The 25,937-nt window shown below is 38.4% G+C and overlaps 1 long non-coding RNA gene across 2 annotated transcripts in view; it reads left to right on the top strand.

Moving 5' to 3' along the window:
• Window positions 1-20,313, top strand: part of LOC110470892 (uncharacterized) — a 116,250-nt gene extending 95,937 nt beyond the window's left edge. Inside the window, exons 2-5 of one of the 2 annotated variants that reach the window (XR_013341162.1) lie at window positions 241-313; window positions 19,015-19,119; window positions 19,865-19,981; window positions 20,163-20,313. This is a non-coding gene — a long non-coding RNA (uncharacterized LOC110470892). The remainder of the gene's footprint in view (window positions 1-240; window positions 314-19,014; window positions 19,120-19,864; window positions 19,982-20,162) is intronic. The other variant, XR_013341163.1, reaches the window with a different exon arrangement.
• Window positions 20,314-25,937: the final 5,624 nt, after the last annotated feature.

The raw sequence follows: 25,937 nt of genomic DNA, 5'->3' as shown, positions 1-25,937 counted from the left end.
AGCCTGAATTTCAGAAAGAATTTTTTCATGCTATTTTTGTGTTTGCCATCTGGAATGACACTGCAAGCTGGCAAACACAAGAATAATGTGAGATATTTCTATCACATAGAGTTAGCTATAGATTCATCAGGGATTGTAAGCATCTGAACATCAGTCAGATACCCAGAATCATCCCAGCTCTGATCTGCTTTAAGAAATCAAGCAGTCTCTCTACTAAAATTAATGTTTGCTTTCTTTCAGGAAATGGTCATCTCCATCTGCCGAGGGATAGGTGTGCAAATCAATGAAAATTCAAAGAAGTACCCATGAGGAAGTAAGCACAGAATACAGCTTTTCTGTCTTGGTTGGGAGTGATTTATGATGTTAACAACAGCAATTCTGTGTTGTGAGCCAGATTTTCAGGTGAAGTAGATAATTGTGAATTTTCTTGGTTGAGGCTTTGGCCTAGAGTTCTTAATTATGCCCTCTATTCATCAGCTGTAAGGAAGAAGCTTATTTCCATGGCCCTCCTCTCATCCTGATACTATTCTAGAATTGAGCATGGAATTCAAGATCAGAACATTAGGGCTTTCAAGCCAGGAATGTGGGATGAAAAAGCAAGCAAGGTAGCTGGGTTTTTTTAATCAGAAATATTGGGATTTTGGTGCTCTATAAGGAAGAATCTCTGCTTCCTACTCACAGGACTCTGTTTTAACCCCAGTTAGCTGGAAGCAATCATGACTGAGAAACTGAGTTGCATTTCAGTTGCTGCCTGGAATATCAAGTGCATGAATGTGTGCTCATGTATAGCTTTACTGCTAAAGTCTGATTTAGTTTTCCAAACAAAATTGGAGTCTTATAAAATTGAAGACAGCTAAAGATAGCATTTTAAGCAGACTGAAAGAGAGCAATGGGAACTGCATGAAAGACAGTCCTCAGAAACAGAAGTGTTGAAAGGTAGTGAAGGCTGCGCTCCAAAATTAAAGAGCCCTAAATATACAGGCACGATAGAAGGTGCCAAGGAAATTCAACTCCAGTAGAAACCAGGGAAGATCTATCACTGTCTGTTAGAGGGTGCCCAGCACTTTCAAAGTTCCGTATGTTAAACATCTAACTTCATATTTCTAGTGAGAGAATGGAGGAGGGCTCTGCATTGAGAATCTGACAAGCAGAGAGGCCTAAAAGAGATGAGTGCCTGCTATCAAAAAAAAAAAAAAAAAAAAGGACAAAACGATGAAATAGCAAAGTTAGATAAAGGAAGAGAATAAATATTGTTTCAAGTGTTCCACACAGAAAATTATCCTGGAACAGGAAGACAAAGAGAATGTGCTTGAAAAATTTAATCTAAAAGAAATGAAGTCACCCTGCCTGGAAAGCTAAAACTGTCCCTACACCCCACCAAAGTTTATAGTTCAGGAACAAAGAATGGTTGGAGTGGATCTTGGAGCTCGCCTGTTGTAACATAAGCATGCTCAAGAGGAGCAAACAGGTCCTGAGATAGGGTAATAATCAGTATTTGTTAAATAAGTTGTAGCTAGGAAGCGCTCTTAACTAAATATGTGAACAGCCAATCTTAAGGAAGAGATAAAGGATGAGTTAATTTTATTTAAGCCATTCAAGAGTCAAGTCTTCAGAATGGATTTGGTATATTTGGATTGAATCTGAGAATTGTTCTCACCTGCATTGTAGCACTTTGATATACCTCATTGAGAAGAAGAGACACGTTCCCAAACCATTTCAGTTGCAGTGTTTCTAGGTATTTTTTTGAGCAATTATGTTGTAATTGTATTATTTTTTGAAAAATTGATTTCAAGATGTCTTCTATCAGCAGAAAAAATCAAGTCCAAATATTTGAAGCTTAATCCATAACCTTGGCTAGCTCAGGTGTGCCTGCCACTTGGTAGTGCTACTCATTATCATGTGGAGTATTTCTGATGCATAGGTCAGTTCTAGCTGCCAAGAACAGATGAATGATGAGAAAATATAAAGTATCTGTTGTGGAAGTCTTAGCTTGTCCTCCAAGCAGTAGCTGGATTTTGCATTGTCAGGATTTACTGTTATGTTCATATGTTCTGAAGGAGCAAAATTACTAGATGCATGTGGATATTTTATAGCAAACTGAACAATTTCCAGAATGAAATTCTACAATTCTGAGGTCCAGCTCCCTAGAGGATCCATAGCATTGAGACGGGCATGGAGATTTCCTCCAACAATAAGTTGAGAGGACTGAGACCTCAGAATGGGATCCACAATAGTAGCCATGGTGTACAGGAAAGATAAGCAATGTAGGAAGAAAGTTAGGAAATGCAAAAAATCCAATAAGGCATGGACTGCTGGGAAGTGTTTCCTCTTCAGCCTGTATGTATATACCAACCATATGAAGTTAAACAAGGGAAAGTGCCACATTCTGCCCCTTGGATGGGTCAATCCTGGATGTATGCACAGACTGGGGACCTAGATGCTGGAAAGCAGCACTGGGGAAAGGGACCTGGGGGTCCTGGCTGATGGCAAGTTGAATTTGACCAGTGCCCTGGCAGCCAGGAGGGCAAAGCCTGTCCTGGGGGGCATCAGGCACAGCATCACCAGCCGGGCAAAGGAGGGGATTGTCCTGTTCTGCTCTGAGCTGGGACAGCCTCACCTTGAGTGCTGGGGGCAGTTTTGGGTGCCACAATATAAAATATTAAACTATTAGAGAGTGTCCAAAGGAGGGCTATGAATATGGTGAAGGGCCTTGAGGGGGAAGCTGTATGAGGAGCAGCTGAGGTTACCTGGTCTGTTCAGCCTGGAGGACCAGAGGAGGACAGGAGGACTGAAGGGAGAGGAGACTGAAGGAAGACCTCATTGCATTACAACTTTCTCATGATGGGAAGAAGAGGGGCAGGCACTGATCTTGTGTCTGTGGTGACCAGTAACCAGAGGGAATGGCCTGAAGCTGTGTCAAGGAAGCTTTAGTTTGGGTTAGAAAATGATTCCTTACCCAGAGTGTGTCTGGGTACTGAAGCAGGTCACAGCACCAGCCTGCCAGAGTTCAAAAAGCATTTGAACAATACTCTCAGGGATGTGGTGTGACTCTTTAGTCTGTTCTGTGGAGGCCCAGGCATCGGACTCCTTGTGAGTCTCTTCCAAGCCAGCTTATTCTGTGAAATTTGCTTTTTCAGCAGTACAACTATTTACTTCATGTATTATGCCTAGTAGTTAACATACTTGGGCCAGATATAACCTCAGATTTAATTTCTTCTTCAGTCTCAGGGTCTCTACAGAATCACAGAACTGTTGGGTGGGAAGGGACTTCTTCTCTTATCTTGCCTAACCCCTTTGTTCAAGTATGGACCTCAAACACAAGTTGCCCAGGACCAAGTCCAGCAGGGCTTTGAATATCTTAAAGAATGGATACTCCACTACCTGTTCACACAAACTCTGTGAAAGTTTTGCCATCCTCACAGTACAGAAGTGTTTTCTTGTATTCACATTGAGTTCCCAATATTTAAATTTATGCCCATTGCCTTTTGTCCTCTCACTGGGCACCACCCGTAACAGTCTGACTCTGTCTTTTTCACTCCTGTCCATTGGGTATCCATGTCTCACTTGATCTAGGAATCCTAGAGCTAGACAAAGAAATCCAGTGTGTCTCTCCAGAACTGAGCAGAGGGGAAGCTTAACCGTTTTTGAGCTGCTGGCAGCACTCCTTGTACTGCATTCTGGGATGCTATTGGCCTTCTTTGCTGCAGGGATCATTACTGGCTCATGGTCAGTTTGCTGTCCACTGGGATCATCAGTCATCTTATCATGGTGTATTTCAAATTACATGGTCTGGGTATGACAGCAATAACCCTCTTCTGGCAGTGTAGGGGGCAGGCCTGGAGTAGCAGCTTTTATACTGTGTGGATATTTCTCCATTGTAGGACCAAGGAGCATACACTATTTTTCCCAGGATAGTAACACAGCTGAAGACAATCTTAGCTGAACCCATGAGATATGGCATTGTTACTGTCATCACAGACAAGAATGGATATACACGCCTTCTTGTTAAACAGACCAGAATGGCATCAAAGATTTTTTGAGATGCAGTTAATGCTGCTGAATGGAGTTTAGCTGTGTCCAGCAAAGTGCCACAAGTAGTCTGGGTGGAGAGCAGCTAAAGTGTGCTTATTTTTTGCTTTTGCATTATATGTTGATGGATTTTACCTAAAAGCTCCCAAGGTACTCTAATTCTTGGAAACTTTAATTATTAAGTGACCAAAAGCCCTCTTAGTACCTGCCATGGTGGTGGCATTCAGAGCAATCCATGTGGGGCTAATTTTTATGGAAGAGCTGATCTATAATAGGGCAGGACTTCCAATTCTGCAAGAAATGAGGGCTGAATGGACAATACTCATTAATTTGTGACACATGAGAAGAAAAATCTGGAAAAAGAAAATCTCATGGGTTTTCTCTTTAGTTCTAGAAAAAATGGAGAAGTCAAGACAGCTTTAAAAGAGTCAGTGTATTTCAGAATCACATCCCAAATGTTAAGGAGTGCATAGTCCCTGTCAATGTGCCATCCTAGTTGTGGTAAAAAGGTGATGTCCATTTTTTGACAAATAGTTTCCATTTTCATTTTAGAACAGATTTCTAATCTAAGATGGAGAGACAAGGAAAATGAAACACTTCATATCAATCTGTACATATAAAGGCATCTTTATGTACCCTCTCTACTTGAAGAGGTAAAGTCAACATTACACCTAATGCAAAGCTTTGACAAGGTTTCCATTGGTTTGCAAATAACTTGTTTTCCTTCAGTGTTTACCTGGCCTCTCCAGTAGTGCCAGAAAAATTCAGCAGATAGCAAATCTTTACAGAGTGTAGCCTGTTAGAAAAACAACCCCATCTGACCGTCTCCAAAGGAACTTTGGGTGGGGGAAAAAAGGTATTAAAACATCCAATATGCTTACTTTTCAATTTTTTGTCTTTGATTTATCCTTATGCAATTTAGAGGTCAAAGATATAATTCCAGCTCTCATAACAAACGAGCTAAGTCCACCAGTTTGGGTGATACAGCTTAAGGAAGCTAAGTATTCCTGTTTGTCCAGGAAAAGGGGATGTAGAACAGAGATGTGGTAAATAACAGGATCCAAAAAGTCCACATATTAATAATGAAAGCATTAGGACACACTTATTTTGTTAGCTTTTCTTTTTTTCTTTTATCTAACTGCTAACTAACTGCTAACTTCTCAACTTCTGCACTCATCTTGATGTTCATTAAACCAGTGACTGGCACTATTCCATGTCTGGCTGTCAAAGTGCAAAGAAATATAGTCATAGGCTGACTGAATATGCATGATGCTGTCAAGCATTGCTACTTAGTGGCATTAATATTGCTATCATTTATTGTTTACATATTTAATGACCTTATTGCTATTAGACACTGTTAGTACAACTAATTATAAGACAATAAACATAATTTATGAACAATTTATAAGGAAATATGTAATAAGTGATTAGTGACAATACCTGAAATAGTTGCAGTTTTTTGTGTGTGCATGCCATAGATGATTTTAGATTGATATTATTGTCATATAAATCTGTTTTGACACTCTTAGATATCAGAAAGTGACCTATATAGAACCATTTTTGTCTTCAGCAGAGAACTGATCAAAGCTATAATTATGGTGTGATTGCATTGGTTTACCTCTAGTTAGTGAAAAAAAATAGTAAAGAAAAAAGAAAATTAAAAATCTCTCATAAATCATATTTTTCAGGTTCTGACAGCTCTAGTTTTTTGTCTGACGGCACATTATTTCTTAAGCTAGAACCTGAGGGGTTATAGGCCATATTCTAAGAGGCATTGATCATCTTTTGAGTATCCTTGGCTTTTAGGATATGACCCATCTTTCCAAAAGGAAATCTTTGTCCAAAATATTAATTTTGTAGGCTTTAAGTGCCTAAACTCACTTTGATAGTAGCTCAGTGCTGCAGCTTTGGGAAGCACTGCAGATTTGATGTCAACCACCTGAAATCTGAAATAGGAATAACGGCAGTGACTCTTACTCCTGGGTCAGGTCAGGGTCGGCTGTCTCAGTGAGGATCAGGACAATTTGCAAAAAGAGCTTTTGGAAGCATGCCACAGGTGAGCTGTCTCTCCATGTCCTGTTCTTGCACTCTCCAGGACATGGGCATCCTCTCTCTAAGCCCATGGGACCCGCAGGAGTCTGCCTGCACCCTCTGCTGTCCTGTGTCCTGCCTGTGTGACCACATTTGCAGCACCAAGTCCTCTGTGGGTTGCAAAGGTCATGGGAGAAGGAGAGAAGCCTTTGTTCTGCTGGCAGGACTGAGGCACCTGGTTCAAAATTGTCTCAGAAATGACACTAGGAACAACAGACTGGAATTCTTCATAGGCATACCCAAAACAGCTTCCCCACCAATGTTCACAGCTTTAATCTTCTCAGCTGCAGGTAGTGCTGGCTAGGAAAAACTATGTATTTCTCTGTATAATGGTATGATTAAACACTAGTCTTTGTAAGGGAAACTGTAACTTTCACCATAAACACTGTACTTTTTGAGAAAGGTACTTCTTCAAGGAAGAGGAGAAACTCTTAGCAGCAACCTGCACATGTAAATAATAAAGGAAGAAGGACTGATCCTGTCAGTCATTCCACATTTCCTACTTGTAGCTGCTTGCACAGATCTGGTTTTTAATGTACCTAAGCAGGAGTGGTGACCTGTGGGAAAGTCCAGAGAGCTGTATATTAGGATTTTTTTAAGGGTTTTCTTTTCCGCCTTTCCTAACAGCAGAGTGACTAGGACTCAGGATTTTATTATATAGGAAAAAGTTCTGTAACTACTGAAATCAGGGTCTGTAACACAGCCAAGGTATTAAAGTGTCTTTATATTGGAAGTGGGGGAGTGAAGTTATAGAGCAGAAGTCTTTTTAAACAAATGCACTTTATCAGCAAAGAATTCTATCTCCAAGATCAATGCTAAGAATCAAAAGAAATAGAAGGAGAAAGAAATAAAGGAGAAACACAGAATTAATAGATGACCAGGAAATGAAAGAATAGAAGGAGAACAGAAAAGGAGCACAGAGCTAGTATTGAAACTGAATGGAGAGAGCACAAAATGAAAGATATAATAAGGGCTTATTTTTGTACTGACATGAAAAATTCATCTTGGTGGATTTACAAGCAATTGTGAATTCAAGAGTGTCCACTAATTTCTGACTTAAAGTAACAGAATCAGCATGTGATAAATTATGTTATGCTCATTCATATGTATATAATAGTAAGAAATTTATATAGTAGAAAAATAAAGAGTTATATGTGTAGCATTAGCAAGGTTACTTCTGCAAAGGCTTTACCCAGAAAAGTTGCTTTTAACATATAAAAGATAAAAGATCATTAGAAGGTTAACTGAAAAGGAAAGTTCATTCTGAACTAAATTTCGTGGAAAACATGGATCTGACCTTCCCTTCTCTCTTTTGAGAATTACAGACTTACCATGATTTACTCCATTGGCATATGCTCTGAATGGAACTGGTTATATTTGAATGTAAGTGTAATTATATGTAAGTACTATAATTTTATCACCATGATGCTAGAGCTATTGATTACAGATAATTGTCTGAAGTCTACAGATATGGTTGTGTAAGGCTGACAGCTAGTATAATCTGTTGGGTGTCATCTCCCTGTGCTATTGGAGGAAAATGAAATTAAATCTTAAGAACACCACCCCATTTCAATAGATATCTGAAATACAGAGGGTCATTATTTTATTGCATACTTTTCTAAGTGAGAAAATCTTAACTTGTTTCTGGAAACTGTCTGCAGAACTATAAATGTGAGAACTATTTTAGCTATTGTCTCAGTGTCTCAGATCAAATGAATGCAGTTTGCAAAAGGTATTTCTGTCTCCAAGGAAAGACATTCCTTGGCATCATTATTTCTAAGAGAGATTATACAGGGCAAATTCTGCTTCTCTTGCTTCTAAATTGTCTTCAGATTTGTCTCACAACTCTGAAGCTACAACATTCTTACTTTTCATGCAAAATGTTTATAAGTGAGTTTGTTCCTGCAGGTAGAATTCAGCTAACCAATACCTCAAAAGGCAAATCAAAGCATTTTGAAGTTTGCGGTTCTGAGTCTTTGTTTATGTTTGTTTTGCTGAAGTTTGAAATGCAAAAACCGAAATGTTAAGATCTGCACTGAAATGTCCCTCTTTCTGGGCAATTCTAAGATTCTCTTCCCAAACTAGCCAGGTTGTCCTCGAAGCTACAGCACACTGTTCTGAGAGGATGAAAAGTTTTAGAAATGTGATTTTGCTTTCAAAAGCATCAGAAAATCCTTCCTGCTGACTACTCTGTGAAAATAAAGCAGGACTTCTGAGTAAAAAACAGCCTATTTCTGTATGATTTTTCCCACTGTGTTGTAATTGTATTCAAAACTGGTGGAAACTGGAGAAAAAGAAAAAAACCTGAGGTTGAAAAGAGAGAAATTTGGAGACAAGAACTGTGGTAAGCCTCAGGATATATAAGCACAGCTCCTAATGAAATGAAAAGACAACTAAAGCCTTGTCATATCATCCCATCAAATGGGCTTCATTGACAAGATGCCTCTCTCACTAAACAGGAACTCAAATCTAGGCCCATCATAACCCCACAAAACAAGTTCTAACTCATGAGAGTAAGACAATCAAAGAGTGTCTGGGCTTCAGAAATGGCTGTTGTACCAGGGGCAATTGGTGAAAAGCTGCATACATGTGTAATACATATTTGTTCCTGTAAGTCTGCTGTCTATTAATTAAAGGGTTTGTAATTTCATTTCAACCAACATATATGGTTTCTGTTCAGTATTCCCAGTAATCTCTTAAGTGAGTGCAATGTCCAGCATTACAGTATCAGTTATATACTGCTTATGTCTCAAACAGGGCCTCTTCATGAGTGTTTCAGCAAGCAGAGCAGTTCTGGTGCCAGGCAATCTTCATAGATTATGAGTTGGAAGGGACCTATCAGGATCATTAAGTCCAACTCCTGTTCTTGTGCAGGACACCCCAAGAACCACACCATGTAGCTGAAAGCATTGTCTAAATGAGTTCTCCCTTCCGTCTCTTCTTCAGACTGAACAAACCGGGTGATCTCAGCTGCTCTTCATTCAGCTTCCCCTCAGGAACTTTCAAAATTCTCATGGCCCTCCTTTGGATGCTTTCTAATAGTTTAATATATTTTTTATTTTGTGGCACCCAAAACTGCCCCCAGGACGTGAGGCTGGCCCAGTGCAGAGCAGAGCAGAGCAGAGCAGAGCAGGACAATGCCCTCCCTTGCCTGGCTGGTGATGGTCTGACTGATGCATTCCAGGGCAGGCTTTGCCCTCCTGGCTGCCAGGGCACTGCTCAAATTCAATTTGCCATCAACCAGGACCCACAGATCCCTTTCCACAGTGCTGCTCTCCATTCTGTCATTCCCCAGTCCAGGGTTTCCCAGTCACAGGTGCAGAATCCAGTACTTGGCCTTGCTGAATGTCATATGGCTGGTGATTATCCGGTCCTCTATTTGTCTAGGTCTCTTTGTTCTCAAGGGAGCTTGTGGTTACTCCCAGTTTTGTGTCATTGGCAAACTTACTTAGTATTACTTCAGTCATGAGTCTGAGTCATTAATGAAGGTATTGAAGAGCACAGGGCAGAGGATTGAGCCCTGTGGAGCCCCACTAGTGTAAGATCACCATTCTGACGTAACCCCATTCACTGTAACCCTTTGTGCCTGATTTGTGAGCTGATTGCTTACCCATCACATGATGCATTTATCCAACTACGTGCTGGACATTTTGTCCAGAAGAATACTGTGAGAAAGAGTATGAAAAGCTTTGCTGAAGTCCAAAATCTTGTATGGACACCTCTACGTGGAGGATGAGCTCATGACCTGGATGTAGAGCCTGAGCTTTTTGCTTATCCCCTCACCACTGGTTTTGCCTCCCTGGGACTGGAGAAGAGCTGAGCGTGCAGGCTGGCCCTGGATGAGTACCTGCTGTCTTAGTCCTGTCCAGAGAGAAAAGTGCTGGAAGATTTTTTATTCTTGATTTTTCAAATTAAGATGAATTATTTGTCCTCACATTTATTATGGAGAAAAAGATTGGTGATGCTTTTGTGCCTGAGTTGGTGTGATCTTCAAGCTGTGCATAGTCAGAGCTGCCAATGTGATCATTACCTGTTCCTTTAAGATGGAGATCTCCAAGTTCTGGGCTGACTTTGTTCAGGTCCTTTGAGTGCTAGTGCAAGCAAGTAATAATGATACCATGATGATGTGTGTCTTTCAAAGTACGAAATGACCACTGCAGGTGGTGACAGTCCTAAAAACTGTAAACTGCAGCCATTAAAAGCTCACAAACATTTTAATAAGACTAGGAAATAGTAGAGCAGAAGTCCATTCCCTGGACAATGATAGCGACATGAGTAGGAAATGTACGAACCTAACCCGCTCGCTTTGCAGCCTGCAGCCTGGAGTCCTTCAGGACTCCAACTATGCAGTGAAGAAGCCAGGAATGCTTCCTTTGGGACCACAGCTAATTAGAATATCCCGAAATTCAATGTCAAAACCTGGCCAGAAGCCTTAAAGAGAAATCCCCTATTTAAGAACACGAGTAAAGTAACAGCAGAGCCACAGAGAATTTCTTCATTTGGGGAGCTTTATTATTTCAGGGGGAAGGAGGTTCTGTGGCTTCTTTTTCATTTGTTCTTTTTTAAAGAATATTAATGGGACCACAAAATTATCATTTTGTTTGGTTAAAAAGCCTGTTACTTTGAAACAAGTACAGAACAGTCTTAAAATCTTTTAATTCTCTTTGCTTTAAATTTCGATACACTGAACACTCTGACATATGCTGATGGAATAAAGCAAAAATATAGTTTGTATCTTTAATGCTGCTTTTCTCACTAATAGAGTGGCAGATTGTGGACAGGGTCATATTGTTGCCAAGTATGCCTATGTTGCAAATAATAAAATTCCAGCAAAAACAAGGGGCTGGTCATGCAGAAGAATCTAAATGTTTCATACCAATGCGGTGAATCCCTTCTGCTAGCAATTAATTGCAAGCTATTTATAAATTCTTCTACTTCTAAAATTTGTTTTGTTTATTGCAGTTGTAGGCAATACCAATTAATGCCTAAATTAAAAATCCAGAATACTACTTTCCAGCAGCATTATAGCCCACTTTCCTATGATGCTTCTATACATTTAAATTTAAGCCCCTTTTGAAATTGGTGGAAGTGTGCATTTGTTTAAGACAAAACATGTGCCTGAGTGTGTGGCTGGACATGGGCAAGGACATGACAGCAGATCAGTTGGAGGTTAGTCACATGCTTGAAAATGTTCAGGGAAGGCTTCATCACTTCAGAGCATGAGAAGTGCAAAGGTTACAAGGAGCAAATACCAGTTTAGTATTTTAGAATGGACATTTACATCAGCACTGGTATTTCCCTTAAAAAAATTCTTATTAGAGGGTTTTATCTAGATGTCTTTTTATGAGACATTAATAGAGTCTTTATAAAACCATGGGTTAGTTAAAAACTTGCCTTAGATGATGGTGTCATTACTGGTAGGCCCATGCTGCTCTTTTGGCATTCATCAGCTGGAGGCAAGTGGGCTGTCTCATGGGGAGTTGGAACTTGCAGGTTATCACTTTGATTAGCTGCTGTAGGCAACTGGTGGCTACTGTAATTGCCTCCACAAGTCTGAAATGAATATACATTCCCTCTAACAAGGAAACAGTAGGAATATATGCCTAGTGGAATCTTTAGGTTCCTATAATGCCATGGAGATCAAATTAAAAAAGGAGAGAGAGAGAACCTGTTGCAATCATACTTCATTAATTAAGCATCAATTTAGAAAATACTATGGCATTGACAGGTTTGGGAGTGGCTGTTGATACTGTTTGGCAGGGACAAATTGTCAAGTGGGTTAATGCGTAATAAGCCTTATGGAAGATAATAATGCAGTAACTGGGAGACTACCTCTTTAAAATATTGGTTTAAATTATGAGGTACAAAGTGGGCCGAATGATTTCAGTATTTTACATAGTTGTTTTAGAGTAGTTCACTCATTAGCAGACATGTAGGCAGCACTAGGAGCAGGCTGCGTTGTGAGAGGAGTGAGGAGAGGAACAGGAGGGGAGCAGAAACTTTTGCACAGCTCGAACTGTGCAGGTCTGGGGTGCAGAAAAGCAACTCAAGGATGACAGGGGGAAAATGGGAAACCAGGAGCCAGAACTGCAGCTGAGATCCAAACAGCCTCCACATTAATCTTCTTTCCCAGTTTTGATTTACATCAGCATCCTGTGTTGTTCTCCTATTTCTTTTCCTTCTTCAGAAACCTTCTTCTGCCTGTTTCTTTGGGAGATATGCCAACTGTCGGGCCTTGGCAGGAGAAAAAGTGCAGGAGCTCAGCTCCTGGCAGCTCCATCTCCTTGAAACGCTGTGGTTATGTGAGCTGAATGGGAAATGCCGGGACAAGGTGCTTCAAGAGGGGGTTGGCTGGCCAGCCCCACTGCCACTGAGACAGACATCCCAGCGTGATGCCCATGATGTGCTGGGAAGTGCTCGGGGGAGAAGGCACAGTGGAGGAGACCTGCCCCGCTCCCCCTCAGTCACCAGCATCACCTGTCAAAGAGCTGTCTGCCTGCAGCCCCCAGGGACAGGGGAGTCCCTGGACACCTGCCAATGGGTCAAAGCCTCTGCAGGTTTTGGTTCAGTCCCAGTACATTTTCTGCTTTGTGTGGATGCATGTGCTGGTTTATTCATCAGCGGCTTTTTCCCATCCCGAAAATTATCTGACTGTTCCCAGTCCAACTGTATAGAAGGGTATTGAACAGTGAGTCCAATGGGTCATGTTGTTTTGTCTTTTCCAAAAGCACAACCCTGTAAGAGGCAATGAAGCTGCACCTGTGTCATCAAGAGTGAAATTTGGCCAAGTGCTTCTGTATGAAGAAGGAAAAAGAATACACTGAAGAGCACTGATATACTTTTGTTTCTTGTTGTTAATACAGCTGCCATTAATAGTTTCGGGAAAGACAGGGTGAGAAATGAAAAAAAAAAATCCCTAAAATCAGCTTTGATATCAGTTTTTAAGCCATAGCATCATCCTGGGGATTTATCACATCATAGCACAGAAACTGAACTTCAGATATTTTACCAGGAAAAGATTTTATTAAAGGCATTATATTTTCATATAGAAAAAATTGAGTGGAGTCTATATTCTTTTTCTTTTCTCACAGGAAAACAAGTTGAGTATTTAGCAATCACATACTTCAGGATAAAAATGGTGTGTGTGCTTTTCACACATTTTCTGCATAAATATTTTGAGGTTCCTGTAAAACAGGACAACTGCTTTTTTTATTCTTCATGAATCAGCCCCTATGTTTGAAACAAATCGTTGCAGCAACAAGGAATGACAGCATGACAGCCTAGTAGGTTATTAATGGGAGTGACAGCCTGCAAATCAGAAATCATGGCAGTGCATCTGTATGAACAGCAATTTGTGCTCAGTTGAATAACCAGGAAATCCAGAAAATCAGAAAAGGTTGGGGGAGGAGATGAATCAAACAGTACCATTTTCAGATAACCCAAACTTTCTAGAAGTAATTGGAATGTCAGGTGAATAGCAACATTCAAAAGTTTACTAGTACAAATACTTAGGTTCACATATGTTTGTTTTGATGCCCACTAAAGACCTAAAGTTAAACAAAAGAAATGAGGGAAAATGTAAAAATGCTGAGAGGACATAATTTTTATCTGTTATAGTAATATCACCAGGAAAACAAAACTGTAGCCTACTTAGCTGCTTTATCACATTTTGTGAAAAAACTTTATTCACTACATATTCCAGATAGTAGAGCTCTTTGACAGGAATATTGAAAACTTTCCATGAAAAAAATCCTGTATAATTTATAAATGCAGGTGCTATGATTTTTTTACTTTCTAGTTCAGTTGTTCTGATAAAAATCAAGTATATTTCATTTCTCTTTTGGAAGAAATGATGCAATGTAAAGTACAGGTTAGCATGTTTCCAGTCTTAGTTTACATATAAGTTTATGGGGAAACACTATGTATGTGTAGATGTAGGGTTAAATTGTCCACACAGATGTTTTTAGGTTTTCTAGATACTACTACTGAATTTATTATTTCACTGTTAATGGCAACTATCTCAGTTATCAATGATTTTTTAGTGTGCTTCTCAGTAATGTCAGTCTTGGTATTTTCATGAACTGATTGAACTCAAAAAGAAATTGCTGTAACTGACCACCCAAGATCAGAGTTAATAACATTTCTGACTTCGTTCCCAATATGGAAAGTGGAAAATTTGGCAGATATAACCCTCAAATCGGAGGTTTCTCCAATACATTGACTTTAAACTTGTGCGTCTCAATTCAGATTTCACCCTTTCAATTAGTGTCAGTTGCTTAAACTAAGGGGTATCAATCTCCCAGTGCTACATTCCAGCCATACTATTACTTGGGCAGCAAAACTTTACTTTATCTGTTCACCGAGGACTACAAACTCCAGGAATATTAACCTCTTTTTGCAGATGCTTGTTAAGCACAGTAATCTTGCTTTATTACCGTACAGGAGTTGCTAAAAGTGGGAAAACCTGAACAAGGCAAGGGCAAAGAAGGTCTTACCTTCAATGAAGAGGGACAACAGCTCTACTCACCATGAAGAGCATTTGCCTGATCATCAGGTCATCCATACCTGAAGCATAAACTTTCAGTTCTCCAAAGAAAGGAAAAGAGACAAATCAAATATAGACAGACTACATGCAGTCAGAAGCCCCATACCCTAAATTATACATTCCTCCCCAAAACAGTAAACTATTCCCTGCTTTGTCTGCCTGTTTGATTCCAGTATAAAAGTTAAAAAAATTGTATCTGATAAATCTGAAAAATCCATTTTAGTTTGTGACAGGTTTTTTTTTTTTTTTTTTGCTCTTCCTGGCTTTGAGTATTTCCAATAGCTTTTATTCATAATAGGGTTTTCTTTTTTTTCCCATTGTATTATCAAGCAGGCAGCCTTTGAATCTCCTGTTTAAGTTTTATTTCCAATGTTACAGTACCAATTTTGCATCTCTTCTTCATCAGCCTTTGTGTTTGATTTGTGTTAGAAGTTAGCTTACTGCTATGGGTAACCCCCAGGCAGTGCTATCATTCTGTCTTGAAGTGGAAAAAAAAAAAGGCTATGCCTTTTTGGATCAGTAAAAAATAAAATAAAATGAAAATAACTCAAAAGAAAACCCCCATTGGTTGAAAAGCTTTTTAATGTCAATACAAAATATAAACAAAACGTGGTTTCTGAATGAAATATCAAGACAAATAATCCTCTTTCCCATCTGTTATTCTAAAATGGCCGCTGTGGTATAATGTTGTGAGGATACATGTGCCAGTAATGGATGAGATAAAAGCAGACATATGCTAGCAAGAAAGAATAAAAAAATGATCATAGTAAGTTATGAGCTGAACCAGTATGGAGAAATATATTCAGACATGAGAGTACAGTATCTGCCAATCTATGTGTAAAGCACATATTTCCACTGCATATAATTGTTCCAGTTGCTCAGTGCCTTCATCCCAAAGGACCTCAAGAATGGAACATGTCATCAGCATCAGCCTGGGTAAGGTTAATCCAAAATAAAGACTTCCCCATTTTCCTTAGAAACTGCTCATGAATCTAGTAAATGACCTTTGTAATTACTTGGCATTCTTGGAATAATCTCAATTTACCTGGGAATCAATTCTAGGGTTTGACCAAACTGCAAAATAACTACTCTACTTTTAAGGAATAATGGCAAACAGAAAAGATAGTATTTTCAGATCTATCTGTGAGAATTTTGTGGAGCTGTACATGAGATAGATTAAATATACTAGAGATGGCCTCTTGCCTTTGTAAATAGAAATACTGGTAATGACTGAAAGCCACAACACCTGGAAGTCTGTGGTTTGTATGAAATAAATGGGTCGTCTTACTTAAAGTCCTGGCAAACTTCAATTTGTCTGAAGAATAACTAAAACAAAGATGGTGACACAGAGGCTCCTTCATGCTCTGCTGCCAATGAGCCTCGTCTTACCCTCTGGTTGGAAAATGGTATTTCCTACAGGAAATTCCAGGAACTTAACATATGGAGCCACTCCAATTTGAAACAAGCCCAAATCTCAGACTTTATTTTTTTTCCCCCTGCAAAATGAAGCTTTCCACAATATTTAATTTTGGTCGCACCGAAACACTGAAATAATGCAAGATGCACATTTGAATCTCCAGAGACATTAGCACAGGCACCTGTAGGGGACAGAGTACATTTCCTAGGTGCCTTTAAAAAACGATACTCCTGTTAAAGTAGACCTATTTCCCACAGCTAAGCTGGCATTGCAGAGAAGGCATAGAAAGGAGTGGTGTGTACAAACAGGCACATACACATCCTCAGCAGTCAGTTTGCTCTTTCCATTTCATTCACCTCAGGAATCAGTTTTGCAGACTGGTCCCTCCACAGAGACTGTGCTCTTGAGATGTGGACAGTCCCCACAGCTTAACCTGAAGTAACCTCAGCAGGCCTTCACTATCTGCAGTGTGAAGTTTCCTGTCAGCCCCTTGAACCTTCCCTTTGTGCCCAACAGCACGTCGTGTCTTCACATCAGTTCCTCTTCTGCTGTGGAGCACCAAGCAGTGGCCAGGAAATCTGTGCTTTCTCTCCCAGCTTCTATTGTGTCATCATTGCCTCATCACCTTTATTCATATTTTTCACTTTTCTCCTTTGCCATATATTCAAATTACAAATTCAGGGGGAGTGTGTGTTTGTGGGAACAATTTTTCAGTACATGGCAATATTTTTTGTTCCTCAGCATTGAAAAATCCTTGTGTTCATAACTACACAGGAAGACAGGGCTTGCTGCTGACCTGTGCACATGATGAAGCTGGTGAATAAAACTGTGTTCAAACTTTTCAGGAAAGGGATAAATATATTTAAATTGTCAGGAATGTAGTGACTTACAGCACTAATTGTATAAGACAAATGCAATGTAATTTATACAATTCAACTTTCCTTTACATCTATTATGTTCATTATAATGTCCATAATGTTGTGGACTAGTCTTCAGACACTGCTGGGGGAATAAATTTAAGAACAGAATTTAGCCAGGATTCATCAGTTGCATAAGAAGAGGTAAGACACTGGAATGTGCCAGTGTCAAGATCTGTCTGGGGAAAATCTGGCTCAACACATGATATTTAAGTTACAAATGAATCTGGCAACCCAAAATATACAACTGATGATTAAATAGTGTCATATCCTTCTTCATGAAGAATCCATTGAATGCAAGTTCAGATTTTTCCTCTTCTGTGGATCGACCAAAAAACCCATAGCAAGGATTTACTATTGCCTTTGAAAACATTTGGCAATTTTTTGATACAATTAACTGCTACACTCATCCTAATGAGATTAATTCTCAGAACAAATATTGAACCTGAATTAAAGTCACATAGCAGAACAACCCAGATTGCTTTTGGCTATTTAGATCCAGGTGTGGTGTTGAACTCTGGATTGTATCTGTTATTGTAAGTAAAAGACCAGATCTAATATATACACCATGATTAATTCTATTTTCCTCCAGTATTTTTTTTTGTCTCTAAACTTCTCTTGTTCTTTCTTCTTCTACCATGACAAAGATATTGAGATAGGCAAGCCTGGTTTATATTCAGATTTGCTATGAGCAATGAAATTGTGATAAATTTGTATCCAAAATAAATTAATTTGTCTAAAGATGTGGAAGATTAATGATGGGAGGGTAGATGAGATGAAGATGAGTCTACTGAGATAAATGACTTGAGACTTTTGACAATGATTATTTCATGAAAGAAAATAGTAGATTCTCAAATCTTCTTTGGAAGAACTATGTGGAAACCACAGCACATGTGCTGCAGAAATAGTGGCATCCTCTATTAATTCCTATATTCCCACAGCATAAAGCAGGGGAGTATATCAAGGGCATGACTGGTTTTTATGGTTTTATTGTGCTCAGAAACTTTCTAAATGTTTATGAATTGTTGTCACAAGACTTATTTTCAAAAAACCTTCAACCACTTAAAAATGTTTTAGCTTGAGAAAGACAGGGTACCTTGAGATCCCAATTACTTCTCCTATTAGCCAACATGCTCTGCTTGAATGAATACACACAATTGTGGTGGAGAATCCATGCCAGTGTACAGCACGTCTTCCAGTGCTGAATAAATAAGCAGCCTGATGACTGCAAAGGGCCCTTGAGCCACCGAGCCAGCCTCCTTCTTGTAGCATGGAGGAAAAATAATCCAGTTTTGAGGCAAGTAATTAATTACTTGGTCCTGTCTCCAACAAGGGCTTTTTTGGATGTGTTGCTCAAGTCATTTAGATCTTGTCCATAGAAAGTTTTGGTTGACTATAGTGCTGGACCTGGGTGGAATTTGGTTCCTGAGTGACAATCTATTTAGAAATCTGTGGATATCAACATTTTCACTTGTAGAATTGCTCTAATTTCTAGAGTCCTGTTGCTGTGCATTAATAGAAGTACCATCATTTTAGCAGATTAATTAAGTGGTTTGGTGTTACTTTAATATCTGGGTCTAGCTGGGATCCACATATTCTGCTGAAACCTGCTACAGATCTAGTATAGTATATTTAACTTAAGCTTGTCTAGGCAATGAGTTTGCTAAGATCAATGGAAAATAAGAGTGTTACTGAAAGATCATGCTTCCCATTTCTGTGATGTAATTATATCTAGGGTATTCACTGCAGATAGAGAAGACCTACTTTCAATTTTTCCCCCAGCTTCAGGGAGTATTTACCCAAATTTTTTACCTTTTAGCAGACTGTACTCTGCTGTGAGTCATCATCTTTCCTTCTGAAACTCTGCCGCCAGGCAGAAACACATGCAAGAGGAGTTTTCACAGAAAGAAAATTCCAGCAAAAATGTAATACCAGACTTTTATGGATTGGATTGGATAAATTTACAGCTGAAGGAAACTATTTCTTTCTCTGTCTGTCATGTCTTGTTATCATAGCTGGGAGACATGGGAAGTGAATCAAGGGCACAGTGCTGAGGCTCCATATCTTTCACCTTCAACCCTCAGAAAGGCTCACAACTTAATGCCTTTATATCCATTTTGGTAAGTATATGTCCATTTCAGGTAAGTTTTATATTTTTTATTTGCAGATTAATGTTAATAATATGGTTTTGTTTTGTCAGCAATGTTTGTTTGTTCTAAATAATTGTGCCTACAGTAGATGTGCTGATCTCCATGGTGTAAAAGAGTCACAAAAACAGGTTCTCCAACAGTGGCCCATAAATGAGGCCACAGAAATGGGTCTTCTGGGCAGTATTCATTTCTAGGTTTAGAGGCCCTATACTTTCATCTAAGCTGCCTGTGGACATTTTTGGGTATGAAACCAGAGTATGGCTTGGGTCTATGCCTCATCAGCTGCAATGAGATATGTCTACTGCTCAAGCACTGCATTTTGGCAGACTGTTTGTATGCAGACAGTGCAGATCTGCCAGGTTCTCATACTGAATCTAGAATTATTTCTTGTTCAGTATTGTCTTTCCTTTCTTGATGCTATCTATTTTGAATCATGGTTTTGAAGGTTTTCATACAGGCTATTTAAGGTCAAAGTGGCTTTTAAAATGTTTAGACAAGCTTGCTGCCCTGATTAAGACTAAGGATTGGGAATTCCCAGAATGGGTGTGCAATGAAGAGAAAGCAAATGGGTGATGGCTATGAGAAAGTGACAAATACATAGAGAGAAGACTCATTTTCAGGTACACACCACCAACAAGGTGTGAACTGCTAAATTTCTAAAATTGATTTAAGATAAACAACTGCCTTTTTACTTATCCATAGTTTTAATTTTCAGTATTGAGTACTGAGTCATGCTTCTGCAGACTTGCAGAACTTCACAGCTTGAATGTCCAGATTCGCAGATTGGATCTTCCTGTTCTCTCCTTGCTTCAACCATTATGAGAAACAGTTGGTTTGTATCTTCTATTTGTCTGTTTGTCCACAGCAGTATTTAATGGGGGGATTGTTTTACTGAGCTATGTGAACAAAGTTTTTTCTCTACCTGGCCTTAGCAGTCCTTCAGAGTAATTGCCAACATGATCAAGACAATATTAAGAAGAAATACCTGTCTTATTCCATTTATTTCTTTACAGCGCAGGAACACCCAACATTTTAGCAATTTCCCTGTCTGCACACTGTTCCATGAGCTCTGTGGATCACAGCTGAAGAAATTCTGATGCTTCATATTTCAGAAGAAAACATTTCCATTATTTTAATAATAAAGATCCTGTTCTTCCCCCTCAATTTTCTGTCTGACCACTTTTGTCACTTTAATGAGATTTTATTCAGGTTGTCTCTTCTTGAGTCCTAGAGCTGGAAACACTGAAAATCATCAGATGCAAAGTTTACTGTGTGATTCTTAGTGCTCTCACACTGCAAAATTACAGAAAATATCTGTGAAATATAAATACAGAGGTTAAAATTCAGTGGCTATGGAAATGGGGTCAATATAATAAACCTGCAACACTAGATAGAATGTGAAGACTGCTAGTGGATAATAACTGATGAAATCACATAATTCTCTTCTCAAAGGCATAAATATAAAGATTCTCTATGTAGCAGAAGTTAAATTTCTCTGTGTAATGAATAATAACATTTAACTACATTTAAGAACTTAGCTCAGCTATTAGTAATGCAAAAGGGAAGACTTTATTTAATATGTTAGAAGATGGCTAAGACTTCAAGTATTCCAGGCTTTTGAAGCACTAAGTAAGTTTGTGGGTTAGAGTGTCTTGAGTTTATGAGTATGGAATACAGTGCTTCACACCTTCCAAGGAACAGCTTGTGCTGCTCTCTGTTGTTATTGTCAGCACAACTGGGAGAATAACATCCCTTTTTCCTACTGAATTTATAGCAGTTATGTTTAGAAGACAGAGCAAGACTGGGCCTCAAAGCAGCGGAAGAACAAAAGGATGTTCCCAAGGGATTGTTTACAGTGACACACTGGAGGGTCCTGCTTCCTAATTGTCCTTGCTGGACAAATGGCCTGCCTTGTCTTGTTTATTTTCTGTCCTGGAGTTTTTGTGTTTCCCTCTTTCAGGGGGAGGGAAGAAGTGTGTGTGTGTATGTGGTGGGAAAGAAAGAGAGGGGGAGAGAAGAGAGGAGGTTGGGAACCCCTGTCCAGCCCCCACATGGGATCAGAACATGTAGACTTTCAAATCAGAAGTTATACTGGTACTGTGAGTTTAGATGAATGGCAGTATCCAAGATATATGAAGTATTTTCTCTTTTTCATTGTAAGCTAATTCAATCCATTAAGGATCTTGAAATGATATGCTTAAATATTGCTGTACTGAAGTAAGTGTCTGAAAGAGCAAATAAAACCAAAAGGCCAATGTCAAAAACTTTGATTCATGTAAATTTACTCTACCCATACAAAAAAATCTCTCAACTTGCTTCAATAGCTAAAGACTAATTGGAAGACTGAAGATTTGTAGTATCTAGGCTTTAACTAGTAATATGAATAACTGGAAACCTAACACCACAAATCAAATGTGTTAATTCCTGTGTTGCTGTGATTCATAGAGCTTCCAAAGAGTTTTGGAACACTTTACTGCATACCAACATAAAAGTGTTTCTGTCCACAAACTAAGCAGAAAAGCTACTGCAGGAGGAAGGAAACTTTTTTTAATTATGAAGAAAGCAAGCGTGGAGAACTGATTTTAATGTTATAGTGTACCACACCATGCTGTTAAAATCAGCTTTGGAAATTGGCATACAGGAGTTAGTATGAGGATGTTGATGTAAGTCTGTCCATAGCAGAATTGACTATAGCTTACCACTCCTGTTTAATACACTTGATTTTATCAAATATCAGGTTTACTTTAGAATAAAGAACTCAGAACCCTAAATAAAGGAAGTGATTCTAATATTCTGAGTCACTTCAGCCATATATCACCCTGCCTTCCCCACCTTAGCTGTAGAAAAGTTAGAGATTTGTATGAAAGTAAGGATTAATAACACCTCTGTACTGGTAATAGTGATAATAATACACAGATTGAGTTGTTTGCCATGGGACTTAAAAACAGAACAAAGATTTGACTGGACAACATACAGAGCTGATTTCCATTTTGGTTTGTCATACAGTGATAACAAAAATGTTGTTTAATTAGGTAGTCACATATAATATTACCCAGGGTGCAAATCTTGTCTTTCTTGCTAAGAACATTGTAGTCAGTTTGCATTACTGGAGTATGTGTGTTTTGAATTGTAGGTGTATAATGGCATAATGCTGAATCCTTTGAACATTTCTGATACTATTCTTTCAACTTTGTGGAATAAAAGAGTCCATATTCCAGAATAGTGTATTCTTCCACTTCTAAACAATAAAAAGGAGGCCATCTATCAAATTGGCAGGCTCATATCTTTTGTAAGCATGTACAAACCACACGCCAACTGGATGAACAGCTGTCAGAGAAGTCTCTTGTCAGCAGGTGGGTTAAAGTTTGCAAATTCATGTGTACACATGCAGACATTCATATCCTTTTCTCGTGAAGATCAATAACAAGATTTCCAAATGTGTTTGCAGTCATGATTTACTCTGGATGCTTCAGCTTTCTTTTGTTCTTTGGCGCACCTGTCTCTTGTTATCTGTTTGCAATACGTTTGTCCGCCATGTGAGAAACTTTACAGTGAGTGAAATCTGGAGAGATAAATAGTATAACTGAGTTTGTTTTTTTGATTCCTTCATAAATCCCAGGTAAACATTTTGTGTTTAACCATTTGTCATAGTTTAACCCCAGAAAGCAGACAAGCCCTGTGTACCTACTCATTCACTCCCCCACCAGTGGGATCAGGGGAAGAACTGGAAGAGTAAAAGATAGAAAATTCATGGATTAAGATTAGTTTAAGACAGTTTAATAAGGAAGCAAAAGCTGCACACACAAAGCAAAGGAAATCAAGGAATTAAATCACTTCTTCTCATTGGAAGGAAGCTGTTTAGCCATCTCCAGCAGAGCAGGGCCCCATCACATGTAATGGTGACTTGGGTAGACAAACACCATCACTCCAAACTCCAAATGCCCCCCCCCCACTTCCTTCTTCCCCCTACTTTATATAGTTAGTGTGATGCCACATGGTCTGGGATATCCCTTTGGTCAGTTTGGGTCATCTGTCCCAGCTGTGTCTCCTCACAACCTCCCATGCACCCTCAAAGTCCTTGCCAGCATGGCATTATGAAAAGTGGAAGAGGCCTTGTCTGTGTGAAAGACCTACTCAGCAATAACCAAAGCATCTCTGTATTATCAACTCTGTATTCAGCACAAACATAAAACACAGCCCCATACCAGCCACAGGGAAGAAAACTAACTGTACCTGAGATAAAGCCAGCATACCATTCTACTGTCACATTTTCCAGGACATGGAAAATACTAGCTGCTTTCTGGTCTCATCTAGTATCATGCATATCTTGGAAAATTACATTGCAGTCTTTGTCTTGAATAGAGTCCTAGTCTTGGGTCATTATTTTCTTGTGTAATGAATTTTAGATGACAAGAAGTATGTGAAGGAAATGAAGAAATGCAAACTGGTCCAGATGATTTAGAAGCATCACCACAGCAAAAGGACATTCTGGAAAGAAGCTCATGCTTAAGGACTGAGATAAACATTCTTTATGGCAGACATCAAGAACTGGTCCATAAACATATTCCCAAATCTATGTGATTCAAAATCTATACAGGTAGGCTTACCATCTTCCTAAGTATATGGGAGTTTTCAGGGTAGTTCTAGTCTTTAAGCTAGACACAATGACAAACAAGTGCTGTAACACCTTCACTGCTGGTGAACCCGACTTGGTAAACCCAAATGTTCAGCAATCTGAACTTCCCTCTTGGTAGGAGGATCCTCAGTAATGCCTGTGATTAAGTAAGGTGTCCACAGTGGCTGATCTGAATATATCCTACAGTCATTACATGAAATGCTCCAAGAGTGTCACACAGTGCAGATAACTTATCTAAGGCATACTTATTGCCCACACTTATTTCTCAGTGTCTGCAGGCATCACCTCCAGAATCACAGAGTTCCCTAACAAGATATGGCCAGAATGCTAAGAATCGTGCTGCTGAAAAATAAATTGAAAGCATAAACACATTAATTCCTACAGTTTGGCATAAATATTTATTTTTCAATTAGACAAGATGTTCTGAGTAGCATAAATCCCCTTTATAGTTCTGTTTGGTTCAGTACTTAATCCGTTACTTTCCTGAGCAGTGAAAGCTCAACACTTAACTTTTTAACTTTCATCTCAGATAAGTGCCATAAATTTGCAAGGTGATTTAGAATGCAAATCATGAATAGAATTCAATACTTCTAGTGCTGGTCCTTTATGAATCCAGACCATATAAAACTTCATCAATATCTATATTAAACAGTTATTGATCAGAATTTTATGGAAGCCTTTATTCACAACAGACTAGTGTTCCCAGTATGAACCTAGGTCTTTGGGAAAGGCACAGACACAGGTTTGTAATTTTTTAATGATTATCCTTATATACATATATATACATATATACATATATATATATATATATATATATATATATATATATATATATATATATATATATATATATATATATATATATAATTTATATCTGGAATAAACAGATACATCCATACATTTTTGCACAGATGTGAAAAATCTTATTATCAGATCATGTGAGAAGAGGGAAAAATACTGTGTTTTCTGAGTAATTTAAATAAAACCATATTAAATATGATAAGAATAAAAAGGAATTAATAATGTGTTTTACAAGTCAAACCATGTAAAAGATAATAAGGAAAAGAAAAGCAACTTAGAATACACCTGAAAAGTTGAAATTTAAAGACTAAGTAATAACACAAGAAACAGCAGCCTAGTTACTCGTCTGCAAAGGTTGTTTCATTATGAGAGTGTTTTTCTCTATGATTCAGAAGCTGGAATATTAAAAATCCTACTCTGATTGAAGTTAGAGGTGTTTTGCCTTTGATTTCATTGATAGCAAAAATTTGCTTTCTGTAAAGCCAAAAGGGATCTGATTAAGATCTAGCTGACCAATATTCTGTGTAAAGTTTATTATCCAAAGGCAGTAACATTGTCAGTAATGAAAAACATGGTGTATCCAGATAACCAATTAATCCCAAACTGCAAATTGAGGATATAATGCAAGACTATTTAAATGTTAAACAAAATGTTTTGGGATTTAATTTTTAGAAAAAGAATTATGTACCTTCCTAACTTCCCTGTTGTTGGGCATGAGGAAAGCTTTCTAAGTGGCTTTATGCCAATTTAGACAGCTCAGTGTTGAGAGAATCTATGAGAAGCAGGTTAATCCAGGTTTTTAGTTGTTTTATTATGTAATATCAACATAAAACAGCTGGATCAGGATTGAACAGCTATTTAAAAAACATGGAAAATTGTTTATTAAGGATTTTTCTTCATTACTCCAGCTTTATGGTAACTTAAAGTCCTCTTGAAAATAGCAAGGCAATTCAGGTTTAACATGTTGCTTCATGCAAATACAGTCAGCCAGCCAGAATCAAATATCAACCTCTAAAACCAACTTAGTAAAATGGTGTCAATTTAAAAGAAAGAAAGAAAAAAGGCTGTTGTTAGTGCTTTCATGAAAAGATTATTTTTTTTTTTGCTTTTAAATCCAGACGTTTTATTGCTTCTCCAAATACAGCCTTATCTATGGGTTACTGTGTCTTTTACATAAATGGTAATCAAAGATTTTTTTCTTATAAAACAACTGTATTTTCTAAAGTACTACTTGAAAGACAGCTTGATAAAAACACAAGTTTTGGTTTATTTATATTTTTCCAATTATAGAAATTTCATTGATTTATTTTTTTGAAAAACTGAAAACATTTTAGACAGAAAATATGTTTGT

This window comes from Lonchura striata, chromosome 1 (genome assembly GCF_046129695.1).
Source record: "Lonchura striata isolate bLonStr1 chromosome 1, bLonStr1.mat, whole genome shotgun sequence".
Lineage (NCBI taxonomy): Eukaryota > Metazoa > Chordata > Aves > Passeriformes > Estrildidae > Lonchura > Lonchura striata.
The sequence above is the reverse complement of the archived record's forward strand: the minus strand, read 5'-3'. Positions and strand labels throughout refer to the sequence as shown.